Source organism: Uloborus diversus, chromosome 1, assembly GCF_026930045.1.
Source record: "Uloborus diversus isolate 005 chromosome 1, Udiv.v.3.1, whole genome shotgun sequence".
Classification (NCBI taxonomy): Eukaryota; Metazoa; Arthropoda; class Arachnida; order Araneae; family Uloboridae; genus Uloborus; species Uloborus diversus.
This window is the reverse complement of record NC_072731.1, coordinates 118,912,610-118,922,074: the sequence shown is the minus strand read 5'-3', so window position 1 is coordinate 118,922,074 and position 9,465 is coordinate 118,912,610. Positions and strand designations below refer to the sequence as shown.

At 29.3% G+C, this 9,465-nt stretch overlaps 1 long non-coding RNA gene across 1 annotated transcript; it reads right to left on the bottom strand.

Annotated features, from left to right (window-relative positions):
- Window positions 1–399: 399 nt before the first annotated feature.
- LOC129219711 (uncharacterized) lies at window positions 400–8,678 on the bottom strand. The gene is made up of 3 exons (XR_008580435.1): window positions 8,630–8,678; window positions 6,493–6,617; window positions 400–662 (listed from the first exon to the last, which is right to left on the bottom strand). It is a non-coding gene; the product is annotated as an uncharacterized LOC129219711 (long non-coding RNA).
- Between the last annotated feature and the right edge of the window lie 787 nt (window positions 8,679–9,465).

The window sequence follows — 9,465 nt, the reverse complement described above, 5'->3', positions numbered from 1 at the left end:
TGCGTTTGTTTTATTCCTAGCGCACTGGTCAAAGGTCCCTCGACCTTTCTGTCTTAAAACGACATAATTTACGGCTACAATAACTAGACTAGAGGAAAATTGACGGTTTATCATTTATTTTATAACTAGATTACTGACAGTAATATCTTTCACTTTTTATCATTTTTAATGAGCAGCAAATTACTTTTTTTATGCCAAATGTTAAGATTGTGGGAAATTAAGATTCATTATTGTTAAGAGTAAGGATCAGATTTAAGCATGATAGTTCTTCCCACTGACAGTATTTCCATCATAAATGTTTTTGTTCGCTCATTCGTTCATATAAATGATATAATCAAAATGCTTATTTTTTTCTTAAAGGAACAATTTATATATTTACAAGTTCATTGGGGAAAAAAATTTTATTCATTTTTTTTACATACTATCAGCTAGGTAATATGTAAAAAACATACATATTATTTATAACAAATATGTTTCATTAAAACATACATATATATTGTGTTTACATATTATCAACTTTTTTGTCTTCGTTTCGACCATTCAGTGTCCTTTATTTGATACTGTGAGACCGATGATCCCAGTCTACAGCTCCAGTAAGTATATGCCGATTCTGCGGCTGATAGCATTTGTATTCGCAGCATCCCACTTAATTTTTACACTTGCTAAAGAGAGAGAGAGAAAAAAAGCAGTCACTTAAAATAAAATTACACTTTTTTTAAAACTCTGCAATGTGCAAAGCAAACACTTAGTAAGGATTACTACTTATAACCAACATGTAAATTGTAAACTACATACAATGGACTCTCGTTTTTTGCAGGGGTTACATTCCACAGAAACGCTGTGTAAATGAAGACTTAACAGTAATGTTAAAATAGGTTAGGTTATGTTCCATTGATAAAAAATATGTACTAATTCCAATACAAATACACAATGGATATGAAGAAAATATGAATTAACTTAGGGAATATGAATAAGAGCTGTTTATGATATTCCTTTGGCAGTCATTTTTCTATGCAGGGCTTTTCCTTTGTGGGGTATGAGCACATCCATGGTCACTTGCATCATTTCCATGATGGGATCTTCCTTTATAAACACAAATCAGAAAGATCCACTGTCAAAATATGGCTCAAAATTTAAATGTGGAAGCTTTCGGTTGAGTATCATCAATGTTGGTATTGTTGTTGGTTTTGTTCTTATTTGTCACTTCTAAAAGCTTTTTTTCAAGTGAGCTATGAATTGTGCGAGTTTAATAACATTACTTCTGAAAAGAGCTCTAAAAATGTCTCCAATGGCTCAAGCTCCCTTATAAGCATGCCAAATCATTTGTTATCTACAATCTTAGAAGTTTGAAATATGAAAATTTTGAAACACTTGATGCATTTTAATGTTGCATCTGCATAAATCAAAACTCATCCATATAAAATGAAATAACGGTGTCAGATCTTAAACTGTGTGTAATGAAATCTGTGTAAAATGAGGGTATTGCAAATTAATTGGTAGTTAATCTGACATAAGTAGTGGTGCAACAAGAATGGTTTGAAGGTCAAACTCTCTCCAGAGTTCTTAGCTTCAACATATACTGCTAATTTTATTACTGTAGAAACGGTAGAGTTAGCAATTTGCTACCAATTAGATAAAATTAAACACATCAAGACTATAGACCTCCCCTCCCATTCAGGTTAAAATTCTTGCTGCTCCAGTGGAGATGATTAAAGACATCTAATTATTTCACTGCTGATTATAGCAGTAACTAAACATTTTCCAAATCATGTCTTACTCTTTGATAAGACTCTTTACTTTGGCAAATTTATATTTTCAAAAAAATTCTCGCAGATTCCTACATTTTTTTTCTTTCGGCTTAGGGGGAGGGAAAAGTTCTCAACTTATACCCTTTCCCCAAACCGATAAATGACACCACATACAATGGAGATATTTTTTTTACAACAATTATGTGTGATGAAATCATATGATTCCAAAAGTTTTTTTGATAAATTTAATTTCAGCTACAAAAATGATGCTGTTCACCATCAACTAAAATGTTTGCAGATCACATGAAGATTGCTCGTGGACCACTGTGGGCTTTTAGTGGTAGCCCCCATTACCCTTGCAATTATTAGACACTGTAAAATAACTCATATACAAACACATTATCCCTCGTATTATTTTAGCAAGTATTTTTAAATTACAAAATGAAAAAATTACGCATAACTTGATTTGCGGATATACATGATTTTCTTTGAATGGTTGTGTACTTCTGTTGTTGTAAACAGAAAGAGAGAAGACTTATAGGTTCAATATCAAACAAATTTATGTAGTACAATCCTAAGGTAAGTAATTACAGCAGAATATTTACAGGTGATAGAAATTCAATACAGATTAAATGTATAAGAAAATCACTTTGAAGAAATTTTTATTTTAGATTTAGCTTACCACCATTAAATTTAGATTGAATTAAATAGAAAAAATCTATTTTATCATTAAGTACTTTATTCTGCATAAATTGTTAATTTTATTACTTTCAAAAATGATCTATCAAACTACTGTTCAGAGTATGGATTTTTGAGGATCAATACATTTCTTAAATTAAGATCAGATTCCATAAAACTTCTCATTTTTGCTCACAATTCTAATTGTTGTATTTGACAAGCAAAAAGGAAAAGAAATCCTAGAGGCTTTAGATGCTAATTCTTCTAATTTTTAAAAATAATTGTATTATTATTTTATAGAAATATTTTTTTATATTCTAAATAATATTTAGAATAGAAAGATATATTTCTAGGCTTGAATAAGTTCAAAATACAATGAGTATTAAAGCAAGTCATCTATTTTCTTTATCATTCAAATAAAGATACTTCACAATCAAAAGTTCTTAATCGTGCACTATTGTTGAATTTACTAAGACAATCTGATACTAGTTTTACTATAAACACTATTTTTCATGAAAACAAAATCTCCTCAGGGCTACTACTGACTTCAGCTATTAAAATAATTGCTTCTAGTAGTCTATGATATAAAAGCCCTCAAAATAGTTGCCAGATGCAGAAATAAATCGATGCCGAAAATAAGTTTTGAAAAAGTCATCAGATGTAGAAAATAATTTCGAAATAGAAAACAAATTTAAATGTTCAATAATCGATAAACAAATATACTTTTTTAAATACATTGAAAGTTATAATTTGTACACAGTACAAAATTAATTCAGACTGTCAAAGTAATTTTAATGTAAAGGAAAATATTCAGAAGTTAAATTTAAAACTTGTTGATTTTAATTCATAATTCTTGTGACCATATGCATCAGCCTTACGATTACAAACTTGTTTAAAATTGACAATAACCAGGGAAAAAAAATTAAACTAGAAATGAATATATATATACATATATAAAGTCAATTCATTACTAATTAACATTAAATATAAAATATGCAGATTTGAAAAATACTTGGCACTCTGCAACAAAGAGAGGGCAAATTTACTAAAAATCTCATTGTTGTAGGTTAAGCAGGTCTTTAAGAAAGTAACATTAAGGTAAAAACCTGTTTCTTATTTTAAACACTACACCCTTCTTGAAATTAAAAAAAAAAAAAAAAAACTAGTGCTCTTTTCCAAGTACCAAAACTGAACTTATATAATGATAACTCCGAAAGAGATAAAAATTCTTACAACAGAAATCTGAATAGAATTTAAGAGAAGAAAAATGTGCCTTTTAGTCCTCCTTTGTTTTGTTTATCTATCTGTGATAAAATTTGGTTGTAACCAAAGAAACATTTGCAATTTCTTAACTTAATTATATTAAACAGACATATTTTTCATATAATTTAAAATACTGCATGTTCTTTCAACCTAAATATGTTTTTTTCTTTTAAAATTTAACTACATAGCAAGCTTAGAAACAATTAAGTCCCCTATGTTACTTTGTTGTCTCCTGTGTTACCAACATCCAGGTAACACAGGGGACAAAATGGTATTAAAAATTCCCCTTGTATTAATGGAAATACTGCAAAAGTATATGATTTTTTTTCCTTCAAACTCAACCTGAAAGTTTTAACATGGGTTAAACAATAAAATAATTAAACCTTTCTATAATTTAATAGTAACACAGGGGACACATAAAAAAGACACCTATGTCTAAAGTTCTTTTTTCCTCACCTGGAACTCTTCAAAATAGCACATGTGAAAAAAATGGCTACTTTACATTAATAACTTGTAGAAGTACATAGCTATCGTTGACAATATTTAAGTAACACATTCTTATTATAATAATTAAAGAAGTAAGGAGGCAGTATCACAGGAGACAAATATCAGAAGACAAAAGATTTTCTACCATAAAATAAAAATAAATTTGAAATTTTATTTTAAAAACATGTTAGTATAATATGTTAATAATGAGTTGAAAAGAAAAAGAAACATATTTAAAAAAAATTAATAACATGAAAAAAAATAAGGTTTAAAAATAAAGTGCTGTTGGGACATGGTTTTTTTTATAGGACACAATTTCAATAACCCCATTCAAAAAGTAAAAAATGTACTTAATTTTAGTAATGTATCAATGAAAAATATGTCAGACCTATCATTTTTAATGTTTACATTTAACTTTGGTTTAAAATTTGGGAAAAGGTTACAGGGCAGTTTTCAAAAGGTGGGAGCAAACACAGACCTCAACTTTGAAGCTTCAACACAAAACAACTTTCATTTTAATTGACTCAAAAATTTTTGAGTTAAATAATAATACTGTATAGAGGCAAGAATTATGGAAAAATAAAATTATGGAATGTTAATGATAAATGGAAATAATTGTTAAATATATTAAAAATTATGGAAAAAATGCTCTTCAAATACCCTTAAAAATATTTTTTCTTTGCTAAAAGGCACAATTTTGGACTTTCAAAACGTTAACTGAGCAAATGTACCATCAAAAAATTTTTTTAAAAATTATTTCCAACCGTTTCAAAACAAAATTAAGGGTATAAATCTCAAACTGAATATTTTTTTGATAATATTTCCTACAAATTGAAAAATTAAAGACAGATTATTTATTGTGTAAAAAATTTAAAAAAAAGAAGGAAGTTGGAAGTTTCATGTATGTCCAAAGGTTACAATTTTGACAATGCTATTATTTGAGTACTAAATATATGATTTATATATTTTAAAGGTATTTTTTGATCCTCAAAATCAATTGTTAATCATTTTAAAGTGTTTTCATATGTTTTTATGCAGTATCTTTGAAGCAAAATCATTTTTCTTAAACATATATGTGAGATGTGCAAATTGCGTTACGATCTAGACGCCGATAATTCTGTCCATATATTCAATATATTAATATGATCTTCTGTCTTGTAACCTTACTAACTAAAGGCTATTATAATGTTAATTTCTTTAATACATTGCTATTTTGCACAATTAATACATTATGCATTAAACATTACTTAAATAACAGTAGAAACTCAAGTTATGAAGTAACGAACAGTAAACAAAGGCAGCAAAAATTGCCAAGCAAACCCCAATTGGCGACAACTCACAGCATACGATATGCAAAGGGTTACCAGAGAGGTATTCAGGCTTTCGCCAACAGAGCCGGTTTTGGCGACTTGATCACCTGCGCTGGCAAAATGGATGGGGGTTTTTTTTTTCGGATTCTACAAAACCATAACAAAATTTTATTATTTTAAGACCAGTATATAAGGTCACTCATGTACTTCATAAATCCTCTATTTTTCATTGCAGAATTTAAAAATAGATAAAAATCTGTTACCTACCGGACAACTGTATGTCCAAAATCTGTTACCTACAGACCGATCATTAAATTTGCTATTTATTAAATTGCATAAATACCTGCTGTCTTTTTATGTTTGTGTATGATGTTCTAGGTATACATGCCATGCAATAAAGGCAAAATTGATTTCAAATTCCAAAATTTTAAAAATGGCTCAAAAGCAAAGTTTTAGTTCCCACCTTTTGAGAAACTACCCTACAACTTAAAAGTCTTCGACATTAAATGTTGCATTAACTTTGGAATGACCCAAATACAAGATTCTTGATCTATGATTGATCACCTATCAAATCATGTATCAGGAAAGAAATTATCAATTTAGATGATTTGTTTCAGCTTAATTTTTCTAAACATAGATAAATTTACTATGTTACATGGAAATGCTTTAACATTTCCAAAAACAGGTAAATGTTTTCTATTTTAAAAAACTAGAAAGCTATTTTAATTTATTATTGCCAACCAAGAAGTAAATTTGCAAAAAATGTTAGGACAGATTCTGCTATAAGTGAAATTGTATCCAAAAACCAAAAAAAAAAAAGTAAAGACTACACATTTTTCTCAATATTGGACAAGAGTCTATTTTTTATCAATATGTGTACATTTTAGCCATTGCTCTAATTTTATGCTTTCCCAATTGGAAGGTTTTTATCACTGCTCCGACAGAAAATTAAAAAAATCGCGGTACAAAAACTTTTTATAATTGACTTTATTATTGAGCAAACTTACCAAATCATAAATCAGTGAAGTGGACAAAAGGGTTGCGGGTTCAAAGCCAGACGGTCGAAGATCCTCTGTTGTGTGGACAAACAGGTATCATTCATCTCTAGAGCCTGATGAGAGAGGATTCCCGGCTGAAAAGATCAAGAGGTCATAAGGGCGGCACAACTTGAACCTCTGGCAGGGAAAATCACATAGATATTAAAAAAGGCAGTAATTAAACAAACCTAAATAATAAACATTACTATTATGTTTCAAGGATGCATTTTATTTTTTACCAAATTACAGTGCATTCTATCCTAGTTCCAAAAATAAATATGAAAAATATCATATATAGATATACCTATATCAGCGAACCATGGCAACATACAACTGAAGGTCTTGTACAACTATTTAAACTTTTATTAAAGTTAAGTTCCTAACCTAGAACTATAATTCTTGAGACAAAATTAAAAATTATGTAATCAAAAGAGTCAAATTTTTTAACAGATGCAAACAAATCAAATTACTGAAAGATATTAATGAGAAGTTCACATTAAACTCATATTTGCCATAATATCAAAATACTCTTCATAATTATAAATTATCTTTTTCACATTTAGATATAAAATAGCAAATATTAAAACATTTCAAATTTTGTTTTTGAAAATAAGAAAATATAATAACAACATATACTATAATATGCTATTATAGAGATTTTGTTAGTTGAAGAGATTTCTTTTTTTCCTCAAATCTATGTAGTTAGTTGAGCATTTTTCTATGCATCAAAATCTTGAAGGCATATATGCTTTTTATTTAAAATACTAACAAACAATTACTATTCAGTAAGTTACCGCCTCCAGATCAGTTTGTCCTATGCCGGGCTGATGTGTGCTAATAAGCACGAAACTGCAGTCCTCGGCTGGAATTGACTGAGCTGGCGGTGTATTTCAAGCAATTACTACTCCAGCAAATAGGATGATGTAATAAGTAACCTTTTAGATTATGTAATCTTTCGTGGTTATAATTTTTACAGATACAATTTTAAGCAATTATTATAGAATTAAATATCTCTTCACTTCCAGCCATTATATTGCAATTATTTTAAATAACTTGGATAAGCACAAATCACAAATATATCTAATTGCAAATAAATATTTAATATTACATACAATTTTGAACAATTTAGTATACAACCGCTGGAATCGCAATAGAGAAAATACACAGCACAACAGAGATAAAGATACTATTTATGCTTACTTTAATAACTCAATACCTTTACTTTCTTAAACTGATATCAAATGCCAACTACTGTTAAGTGCACCAGAAAAAAAAAAAACAGCGTCAGAGAGCAAACTTACTACAACCCTCTTTTGCCACGGTACCTATCCATTTCCTGAGTTTGGATTTCCTTGAAAAAAAATATGTTATATGCACTTGAACTATTGAAAATATTTGTGAATTCATGAAATTATTTTCATCAAAACATCACTGTTTAAAAAGAAATGTTTGTAAAGAATCAAAGTTTCCATCTTTTTTCCTCGCAGCCTCAAAATGTTCAGAAATTGTACATATCTGATTCAAAACTGAATTGTTAAATATATTAACTGGTTGTTGACAAAAATAAAATACTTATATTGCCCACCAAAAAAGCGTTATACTTGACAGTAAATGACAATTATTCTAACTATATTCTAACTTATTTCTTCAAGAGCACGGGAAGAATTTTCAAGGGAAAAAAAGAATATTTTATATGTTTTTATCTTGCTCGATACCTGAAAACAGCTAAAATGCAATTTCCCTGTACTATATATGAATTCTCTGCAAGATACGAAAATATAAAACGAAGCAAAACTTCGGGCGTCCTTTTTTTTTCTAAGTGTTAGCGATAACGTTAATATATAGCTCGATTCTCAAAACGTGAAAAGGAACGACTTATAATAAAGGATAGCACATGCTAAAAAGTTTTAATTGAAATGCCTCCCCCCCCCCACGCTATTGACATCATAAAACAAACACAGCACAAGCAAATTTGGAAGGTTTTTCGGGTATTCAGAACACTATGTGTATTGAACAAAGAGTGAATGCAAAAAGTATAACACATTTCAAATTCTACTTTAAAGAAATTTGCAATTGTATTCAATATACAAAACGATTTCAAACTTACCCACAGAACGAGTTAACTAAGCAAATACAGCGATGGCGTCCTTCGACGGAGCGGAGCGAGAGAACTCCCGGCTCTGCGCATGCGTCATCAGAGAGCGCTGGCTGTACAGCACAATATCAAATGGAATTGGCTAATCTCGGCAAAAGCGAAACTCCATACATTTCTTTATCGGGGGACAATAGATTCCTAAATTATTTCAGAATAATTTTTATCAATTTTATCCGCTTATTAGAAGCAGCAAACATCCAATAGGAAAACTATTTTGAATGTAATTCTCTAATTCAGAATACCAATACAGCACAGTATCGGATGCGATCGGCTAATGTCGGCAGAAGATAAAAACGCCGAACATTTCAGTATCGTGTATTATAAATCCATAAATTATTGTAAAATGACTTTTTTTATCGTACCTACGTATTAAAATTCAAAATGTCTTGCAAAAAGAATGTTTTAAAAGTAATTTTCTAATTCAGAATGTCAATACAGCATAGTATTGGATGCGATCGGCCAATGTCGACAGAAGTGAACGCCGTACATTGTATCGTGGATTATATAAGTCGATAAATTATTGTAAAATGAGTTTTTTTGATTGAACCTACACATTAAAATTCAAAATGCCTTTCAACAAATATGTTTTGAAAGTAATTTCCTAATTCAGACTGTCAATACAGCACAGTATCGGATGCGATCGGCTAATGTCGGCAGAAGATAAACGCTGTACATTTCGGTATCGTGTATTATAGATCGATAAATTATTGTAAAATGACTTTTTTTCTTTGTACCTATGTATAAAAATTTATAATGTCTTGCAAAAAATAAGTTTTAAAAGTAATTTT